This window comes from Cupressus sempervirens, chromosome 6 (genome assembly GCF_028749045.1).
Source record: "Cupressus sempervirens isolate cs-2001-9-10 chromosome 6, ASM2874904v1, whole genome shotgun sequence".
NCBI classification, from domain to species: Eukaryota; Viridiplantae; Streptophyta; class Pinopsida; order Cupressales; family Cupressaceae; genus Cupressus; species Cupressus sempervirens.
Genome location: NC_143123.1, coordinates 116694274 through 116705161, shown reverse-complemented (window position 1 = coordinate 116705161; position 10888 = coordinate 116694274).

Below are 10888 nucleotides of genomic sequence, written 5' to 3'. Positions count from 1 at the left end.
CCCACTACCCCCCCAACCTTAGTATATTGTTATCATTTTTATACTTCCATCAATCAAAAAAGAAGAAATAATTCTTGAACCTAATCCTCCATTGCAAGAAGAATCCTTCCTTGAGGCCATCAAAGCCTTGGGTGGAAAATCTCTTAAGGGATATACCCTTGTCTACTGGAAAGATGGATACATAGTTGGTAATGAAATGGATAGAGGGAATTGAAAACCATTTTGAGTTTGAGGGAATCACAAAGTCTCAAAAAGTAAAAGTTTCTAAATCAAGATTGAGGGCACCAACCATAATTTGGTGGAAATTCCTCCAAGAAAAGAGGGGAAGAGAAGGGGAGAATCCTATAGCTAACTGGAAAGCTATGGTGGCTAAAGTCAAAGAGAATTATCTACCTGAAGATTATGAGATTCAATTGCACAAGAAAAGACAAAGTTTGAAACAAAAAGATATGGATGTTGCCTCTTATACTAAAGAGTTTCAAAAACTATGTTTGAGATCTAAAGCTCAAGAAGATGAGAGTATTGAGGTGGCAAGATAATTGGGAGGACTAAGATGGAGCATCCAGGAGGAGATCAGTTTATGGACCCCTACTACTTTCCACAAATGCTTTTAGTTGGCCCTTAAGGTGGAAGAGAACAGTAAGAAGAGGTAGGATACACACTCAAGAGGCAGAGGTAGAGGGGGAGATTCAAGAGGCACTCATAGGTGTGGATATGGTGGCAAAGGTAATGAAACAAAGAATTAAGGAGACTCCAAACTCACTAAATAGAGCAGTGATATAAGTGGAAGAGCTAACTACAATAGAGGAAGAGGTTTCTATAACTTGGTGGAAGAATGCAATGTTATAACTATGGGCACTTGGGTCATCCTTCTTATAGATGTCCCAATAAGGCCTCATTGTCAAAAGGGGATAAAAAAATTTCCTATGTGCAAGAAGAAGTGAGCCGTAGTAAGTATCTTGAGGTGAGTCTTGATTCAGAGAGTGGAGAGAACCTCATGTGTAGGAGGGTGTTGATCAAAGAACCAAGCAAGGGGGAACCCAAGTAATGAAGAACATTGTTTATAATTAAATTAAAAATAATTGGAAAAGTGTATAAGGTGATCATAGATTTAGGATCCACTGATAACATCATCTTAAAGGAAGGAGTACATAAGCTTAAACTTGTCAAGATACCTCATACTCATCCATATAGAGTTACTTGGTTGAACAAAGGGCAAAATGTGCTTGTGAATGAACATGTATGGGTTGAGTTTGTTATAGGAGAGTATCAAGATAAGATACTCTGTGATGTAGTGCTTATGAATGCTTGCCACTTGTTGTTGTCCAGACCATGGAAATATGACATAGATGTAGTCCACTAAGGTAAGAAGAAATGCACATTTTCAAGAAGAATGGAGTCACATTCAAGATTTGGTCCATAGTTGATGAAGAATTGAATAAAAACATAGAATCTAATGCGTTGTTAATGAGTGGGAAAGAGTTACTCAATGAAGTAAAGCATGATGAAGGAATGGGGTTTGTTATTGTGGTGAAACTTAAGGATGAAGACACTCTAAAACAACCATCTATACTTGTTGAAGTGAAGCAACTACTAGAAGGGTTCAAAGACAACATATGTGATGGGACCCTAGCTATATTACCACCTCAAAGATCAATACGCCATTAGACAGACTTCATACCAAGGGCATCATTGCCTAATAAAGCTACATACAAAATGACACTTGATAAAAAACAAGGAGATAGCAATACAAGTTCAAGAACTATTACATCAAGGTCTAATTAAGAAGAGCATTAAACCATGTGTAGTCTTGGTTGTATTAGCGCCAAAGGTAGGAGGTAAGTGGAGAATGTGTATTGATTCTAGGGTAATAAATAGGATTACTATTAGATATAGATTTCATATTCTTGGAATAAAGGACTTAATGGATTGCCTTCGGGGTGCTATATACTTCTCTAAAATTAACCTAAAGAGTGACTATCACCAAATTATCTTCTTCCTCAATCCTTCTTCATTATATCATCCACTGATGCACTTAAACACTTCATATTTAGGTTGCATACATGAAGAAGAGTGAAAAATGGATGTTTCATCTTCTTTAGATTGAATTTGATATTTAGCTTTCATGGAAACTATAGCAATTTTTAATTGTTCATTTATACTTGCATCATCTTGGTTTATTAATTAATTTTAAAAGCTTCATTTTTTGTTTGCATGTAATCATAGAAAATATTGCTTGATGTTTCACCTTCTTTCTCATGGAGATGATGTTTTACTCCTATGTCAATTGTATCATTCATTGAAAATTTATCAATATTCTTGAATGTAAAGACATTCAATATCTACAAGGTTTTACTTAAGATTATTTCTTCATCGATCATAGAAGTACTAGACTCTCCAATAACTATAAAAGACTCTATTCATCAACAAAACTTTCTTCTACAGTGATTAGTGGTGGTTGGGTAAGAATATCTTATCCATGAAGAAAATTGGTGTAGGAGCAGCTAAAGACTTGGTCAAACTCTAGTGAAACTTTGGCTTGTAGTGGTCCTAGCCAAACCACAAGTGAATAAGGGATGGTTCCTAGTCCCAAGGGTGTGTGTTTGGGTTTAGAAGTTCAATGGGTGATTGGCATAGGGTTTCTCAATGAGTTGTCAATGTAAGTTTGTAATTGCACAAGTTGTCTAGATAGGTCAAAGGTGGTCAAACATTGACTTTGACTCTAAAATAAGTGAAAAGATGTTAAAAGATGTTCAATACTTGATTTGAACCAAATTTGGCTCATTGGAAATGAATTTGAGTGTAGAGTGCATTGGAATGCAAAAGGTGTAAAAGTTGCTCGTGAAAACTTTGCAAAGTTGTTATACTAGCATTGCAACTTTCCAAAGATGTCATGAAAACATTGTCAAAACAAGAGAAACTTTCCTAAAATTGGTTGGAGGGTTGTATCAATGGTTTCCACATGTGCACCGGAGCTATATAAAGTCATTTCAAATCTGTGTGAGGGTTTGGAGGTCAGATTGTATGGTCTTATTGTTTGAAGCAATCAATTATAGCCAAGTTTTTGTTCTAAGTCCAATTGCAATTCCAAGGTCCACATGACAATGGATTGTTTTGGAAATATTTTTTTCATGGTCAAAGAGAATTTTATTTATATTTTCTCAATATTCCATTTAATCTTAAAGTTTTGTTAGCTTTGATAGGTGTTTGGTAAAAAAAATTCATGACCTATTCATTGTCCTCTACAAGGTAGTTTAGCAAGAAATGGCTCTTACTTCAATTCCAATGGTTGAATAACCATGGAAACATAGAATCAAGTAGAGAACTATAAATGCATTGTAAATATATATTTTGGGGTTAGTTTGAGTTGGTTTTCTATCTTAAAGATCGTGCCCTAGGTGAGTTTTTTGTACCCGACTAGGTGCTTGAAGGAAAATGAATGGATGAATGGATTGGTTTGTGCAAATAAAGAGTGGGAATGTGTAGAGAATTGAATTAAGGTCCTTGATTTAGGATTTGGTTGGAAGTTGAGACCATTTGAATGTTGTTTGATCACTTGCAAGGGCAGACTATTCACAAACCCTTGAAACCCTTAAAAATATGGATATTTTGGGAAATCAAGTGTATAGATGAATTGAAGACTTGAAAGTTATAAAATCTCAAGGCTCTCCCAAAAGGGTATCTAGAGCCATAGTTTTTTTGGGGCATTAATAAGGACTTTTGGAAGTTATGATAGAAGAAGCCAATAAGTAGACCTAATTGGGCACAAAGGCTACTAGCCCTATAAAGAGTGTATGATGGGATTGGTAGAATGATAATGAAAAAATTAATCAAGAACATACCTAACTTGATAAAATTGACCAAGGAAGAAGCCTTAGACCCTGACATGGCCATGCAAAAGTCTTTGGTGAGTGGAATGAGAAGTTAGAGTCTCAAGTTATTGAGTTAGTTTCCAAGGAGTAATTTGGTAGGGAGATCCTTGGAAAGGAAGGGGAATTGATATAAGCATTCTCCTAGTAGGGGGTCATAGAGTGAACCCTAAGAAGGCTTAGATAAGGCCTTCTAGAGTCCTATAAGAGAGAGGGACTAGTGTGTGAAGGATCTTTCCCCATAAAAAATCATCAGCAAGAGCATTAAGAAACCAAATTGGAATAAAAGTCACGTGATACTCATCCTCTAAAATTAATTCTTTGTCATTACTTTCAAGTTGAGGTTGCATGCAAGTATCAAAAACATTTGATACCTCTTCTTGTAGTTACTCATTCTCAAGCGAATGAAAGACTTCTTATTTACAACAAAAACTACTACAACAATCATAAGTTTTAATGTAATCATATTTTCCAACATTTCTAACTTCTTTTAGATCTTACTCTTGACATGCATATTTATTAATAGATACCCATTCCTCTATGTTGATGCATGGAGACTATGTCATATCTCTTTCAAACTTGGAATGCAAGACACTTCGTCAAGAATGTGCTCATCATTCATAAAATAATTCATTTTCTCATCTTACTCTTCAATATCCTATAGATTTTTAAGAAAACAAGGGTGCACTTTGTAAGGATCAAGATGAATATTATAGTAAAAGCTCTTCAAGAACTCAACTTGTTTGGGATCATCTAGATCTTGATTTCTTTGACTAGAAAGTGTAGTAGAAGGAACATCATCATTGTTGTTTATTGAAAATTTGAGGGAATGCCAGTTTGAAAGTAACTACTTATTTCCTCAATCATTTTCTTCAATATTTGTAAAAGTTTGTATCAAAGAAGGATGAATCTTTTTTGGAGCAAGATTCAAGCCATTGTAGAAACTCTTAAAGAAGTTGGCTTACTCTAGACCATCAAGAATCTAATTTTGTTGAGGAAGAGCTGCAAAAGACACATTCATATTATTTCTTTGTGTTGATCCAAAATCTTCTTCATCATTGCATACACAACTTCTCCTTCCTTGACAAGATTCTTGATCATGATCAAAGAAAATATTATTTCCCCCATCTATCTGCTCAATCCTTTTCAAAATTTAGAATAACAAAGGATGAATCTTATGTGAAGAGAGTTGAATGCCACCATAAAATCTCTTCAATAATTAAACTTGTATGGTTTCATCGAGAAATTTATTCTTTTGATAAATATATTCCTCATCGTTATCACTCTCACTTTCCACTTTTCCTTTGTACCAAACCATATTGCCATGTACAATATTTCAATCTTTTAATTAAAGTCACCAAGCTTCATTCAATGGTAGGTAACTTTAAATATATGCACCATCATTTGTTGATCCCCAACAAAGTCAACAAAAATCTATTGGTAAACAAACTTCTCACTACAATTATTTATTCAAAATTGACCATGTTTGTCCTATGAGTAACGACAGTTATGCCAATGATTGGGGAGATTAAGAACAAGTAATGATTTATCACAACCATCTTCTACATTTAAGAGGAGAATCTCCCTTATATTATATGGTTATTTGGGTTTTTGTGTACTTCTAACCAAAAGCACAAAAATGAGAAAACATTAAACTAAAATAGAAAGAGAAACATAAAACCTATGGGAAGACATACAAAGACTAAATAGGATTCCAAAATGGTTAACAATTTTAGAGGGAATTATTAACAAATATGTTTATCCATGCAATTATTATAAAATAAGATTAAAAAATCCAGATGTATAGAGAGATATCCTACTTCATCACATTTAAACTAAGGTACAAAAGTTTGATTGTCTTTCATACACCAACTACAAGGATATCAATATCTTATACATTGAGAAAAGTTACCAACTTAAGTATGATAAATTAGCAATGGTAACACACAAACATTTAGAACACAAGAAAAAATACTTCTTTGTTATCTTTTTGAGTTTATACAATCTCAAAAGCACTACTATATATAATGCAAAATCAAAATTTATTACAAGATTCTCTCAAATTTTTTGCAGATTTCCCTTTGTAAGAGTCATTTTTTCCATTGCCATTTGCCATGTATTTGTAAGTTTCCTAGGATAAATTCCTAGTATCTAACTTTATAACTACACCATAAATTACCTTTCTGAAATACATTTGTTTTGAAAATAAAAAAGCCTATTTGGTTATTATTTTTTGTCTCTTTTACACCAATAAAATTCATTTTAAAGCCTTTGGTTACAATAAGTGTTGCGAGTCAGTTTTACAAAAAGATACCTAGAAACTCATTACTTTTGATTTTTTTGAAATAATTGTTCATCTCTACTAGTTTCATTTGATAACCGTCATTTACTTTTATAAAATTTATCTTTACTACTGTACCATCTTAAAATGGAACCACCCATCTTTTAAGACCTCTTAGCACCTGTCCCATAGTGGCTTCTTGGAACATGGATGGATTTGTGCTTAATGTGCTCTTTCTCCTATTTTCTTTCACCTTTTCTGAATCTATTTGCACTCCCTATGAGACTTTTGGAGGCTCTTACTCTTCTCTGAGAAAAGGTCAACCTAGGTTAGCCTCATTCTCAGTGATTGTGAGCCACGGGGCTCAAAATGTCTTGGGGTTTCAAATATTAATTCCATGCTTCCCAGTTGGCCTGTATTATTATCCTGTCCAAAAACTATTATATAAGGAGGCTTGGGAGCTTCATTTTTAAACTTATAGTTTCACAAGACATCAAGTAATTCAAGAGCTCAAGGCATTAAAGCATTAAAGCAAGCAAGTTTCTTTAAGAATTGAAGGATCCTTTGTGAGCATTTCCTCTTCAAGATCTAGCATAATATTGGCCATCAACAGAGGAGAACTACATTGAGTCATTGAACATCTTCTTCATCAATGCATATTTACATTCAAGGATCCATGATGTGTCTATGGTATATGCATTGTAATTTGTAGAGATATCCTACATTTTACATACCAACTTCAACGTCTACAACACACAACTAGGAAAATTTCATATTGACAAGGGTTTTTACAGCAAGGTGAATACTTACATTCATTTTGTTTCCTTTACATACATTTAAAATTTCAATTCAAGGTTGATTCCTCGATCCATGGGTTGACCAAGGCAAGCCCTCATCCACCCAAAAACAAAAAATTGAATTTATTGTTTGTAAGAGCAACATTGTGAATTTGTGGTTGCAAATTTGGAAATAACTCGTCGCAAGCTTTTTGATGAATTTGGGTTGAACTAGTTATGGTGCCTTGGGAAGATAGTAAATTCGTGGACAAGTGTCTCGAATATTTCCTCCAAGTTGCCCTATTCTCTAAGCCACAATCAAAAAAGTAGTTTCTTGGTTTCTCGTTCTATTCAAAGATCTACAGTCAGATTTTTAGTTATACATCTGAATCTACACTTTTCAAAGTAAAACTACACTTTCCTCTACATATTTCAAGGCAAATCTTCTATCTTTCATTTCAATTCATATTTTCAGCATAATTTTGTATCTTAATTGGTCTAATTGTATGTGTTTGACATCTAGATTTATATTGCCCAGTTAATTAATTCAACATTGCATACACATTATCACACACAAGATAAAAAGTATTTCCTTGTATTGCATTCCTTTCCACAATTCAAGTTCAACATTGGCATCCATTTCTTCATTTGGGCCTTGTTAATCTAATCTAGATTCAAGAAGGGATCATACTTGTAGATTCTCCTTTTCCCTACACACATATTTGAATGTTTAGTCACAAACAAGTGGAGACCTACATCCTATTAAAGTACACCCATTTGTTCACTAAACACATATAATATGGAAAGATAGTAAACATATGGAGGAATTAGTTCACTAGCCTTTGTAATCTCTAAGAATTTATATGAAGAATCATACATATATTGGTGGTAATACATCACAATTGGCATATTTTATCAATTATAACACATGTATATCCACCACAATCTTGATTTTATATTTATGCTCTTATCTAATTGTATCAATATGATACTAAGAATATTATCCAAGATCTTATTGATTATAATGTTATATCTATTGATGTTAATGTTAATCACACAAAAAAATGTTGCACCTCGTATTGTCTTTGATTCATGTTATTATTGTGTGTTCAATAGTTAAGCATAAAAAGTTAAGAAACAATTTTGATTCAAAGCTTTGAGTGGGAGTGATTGTGGCGATACATAGACTAAGAGTTTTATCTATAGCTTGTATTACCTTCTTAATTCACAAAAATAGTTAGAATTCTTTACTTCTGGAAGTCTTTGAGCCCCAATAATAAAGGTTATTCTTATAGAAGAGATTAAAACCAAACTTAGAGCCAAATTGATATGATTTCAACTACCCTCTGAGTCAATGTTGGTTTATCGGTATCATCATTTCCAACTTTTAGATAGAAGTGTAGTTACAGATTTCGTCTTGCCCATTACTTGCTTTGCGGGTAAGTGGATTCTTTCCTAAAAGTTAAGAGGAAAGAATATTGGTAATACCCTTTCAAAATTTCTCAACTTCTTACTTACCTTGAGTTGATCCAAGGAATGGTGAGAAGGGAGACTCTGTCTCATATGCTGTGGCTAGTCTACCTATTTTATGATTGGATTTTAACAAACAATCGGTTGCAAAATATCCACTCAACAAAGTTTATACATTATTTAAGACAAGTTTGGAGTTATTAACTAGAGTCCTTATTGAGAGCGAGACTCAACATCAGTTACTCCTGGAGATGTACTATAATGCATCCTTCCATGTGAAAAGGTGAAAGCCTTTGTTCCACCCTTTAGAAATGTTCATGTTGGATGTCATGAAAATAACACATGAGAGTATCCATGGTGAATTCATATAAAATTTTGATGTCATGATTTTAATGGCCCCACTATGTACATCATTAGGAAGTGATAAATTCTAAATGATTATTACTTATATTTGTTAAAGCTATCGGAAGGCGATGATCTTACAATAGCTTAATCTTCTATCATGATGGATACCTTATGATGTCTAAGTAGACCATGATAGATTATATCTTGTATGGTGGAATAATTTCCTTAAACATACCACGAATCTAATGTTCCTATGGTAAGTATTACTAAGGATACATGTGCACGTGCCTTATGAACATTTGAGTACTCGATTAATATCACGTGACTTAATATTTTGAGGCCATTACTTGGGGTGATTGATTAATATCAGGTGACTTGATATTCAGATGCCATTACTCTTGATATCACAAGATGACATTAAAATGGTGATTATCTTTTGATCAAAGATAGTCTTAAAAATGCCATGCTTGATATTATATTGAGGCAATATCTAATTGTGTTGGTTATCCTCCCTAGCTAAGAGGGAGTGTTAATGATTGTAGTGTCGATCGGATGATTCCAATCGACGAAATCAAATGTTTGAATAACCTCTCAATCTCAAACTTTTGATATCTATTATTTACGATTATTGTCATGGAGCATTAACATTAGCATTATTGATAGCTAAGTGTGTATGTGTGTGGGTGTATATATATATATAAGTTATCACTACATTCAAATCAATATAATAAGAAAATGTTATTGATAACTAATGAGAGTTAAAGAGACATGTCCGTATGGAGACATGTCTCTTAATATCATATATATACGTATTGAGAAGGTAACTTGAAATACACAAAAAAAGAAGAAGTTCTATTACAAGTTACAACATTGACAAATCTATTAAATTTAACACCAAACAAGAAGTCGTGTTCAAGGATACAAAGACTTAGCTGGCTCCCAAAAGAATCATCGAACCATTTATCAATACGATCCATAGAGTTTTCCAGGCTGCACCATTTTGTGAAAAGGCCATTGCTCTTAGAGTATTCTCAAAGGCCTTCTGAATAGATGTTATCAAGGATTAATGTTTGCATTTCATCCACAATGGAAGGGGGAAATCCTCTATGAATGAGAGCAATCAATGTGTCCAAGCATTTGAATGGAAGCTTTTTGATAGCTTGAATCTTGGACTTCACTAATCGTGTTGTGAAGGCCTTGATTGAGCCTGTAGTTCATGGGGTTATCACTTGACTAAAGGGGACTCAGGGTTAAAAACAACACCACACCTTGATGGGATCATATTAGCTCCCAACACAAATTTAGGTGGTTCACTAGAGATGGAAATAATCCACATTTTCCATCTATCACCAATTAGGTTCTTTTTCTTCCTTCAAGCTTCACCTTTGTGCCATCTCACATTAATAAAATTTCTGATTCTATTGATATTCTCTTGTTTGGAGCTAGGGTTTGATGGCTCCTCCATCCATTTTTGCCTTTTCCATGGAGCCATAGATATCAGGGCTTTTTGTCGCTTGGAGTAGTCATGATGGGGATTTTTTTCCATATATAATGCCCAAGCTTTTCATTTGCCAAGAGAGTGAAAGCATTTCATGATGGATGCAAATACAATTTGCATATTTGTCTTCTTAAAAAATAATTTTTTCCCTTTTACCCTAAAAGTAGAAAATGGTATAGCCATTGAATTTGCAAGATTTGTAAAGAGCATAACCATTTATCCTTTCATTAATAATTTTTATAATTTTAAAATGAACAAATATTTATTTTGAAATTAAAAAATAGAATTTATTTCATTGGTTTTTTTAACGTAATTTGCATGTAAAAACAAAAAACAAAATTGAATTTGTTTTACATATCAAACAAATCTATTTATACAATTTTTTTGATTTGAATTCATTCAAATTAATTATAGACACATTAAAAAATATATAACTCTACATCTCATGCCCTTTTACCTTTTTAATAATCATATATTTTTAGATTTGACAAATTTATACAAAATTATAAATTTTACCTTTAAACAACTAAATCTTTAGTAATCAACATTTTAAGACGATTGAAAACACACTTGCCAACCAACCAACAAACATAATTAAGAAAAAGGAACCAAGAAGATAAATATAGAAGACTTCTGTCCTTAAATAGTG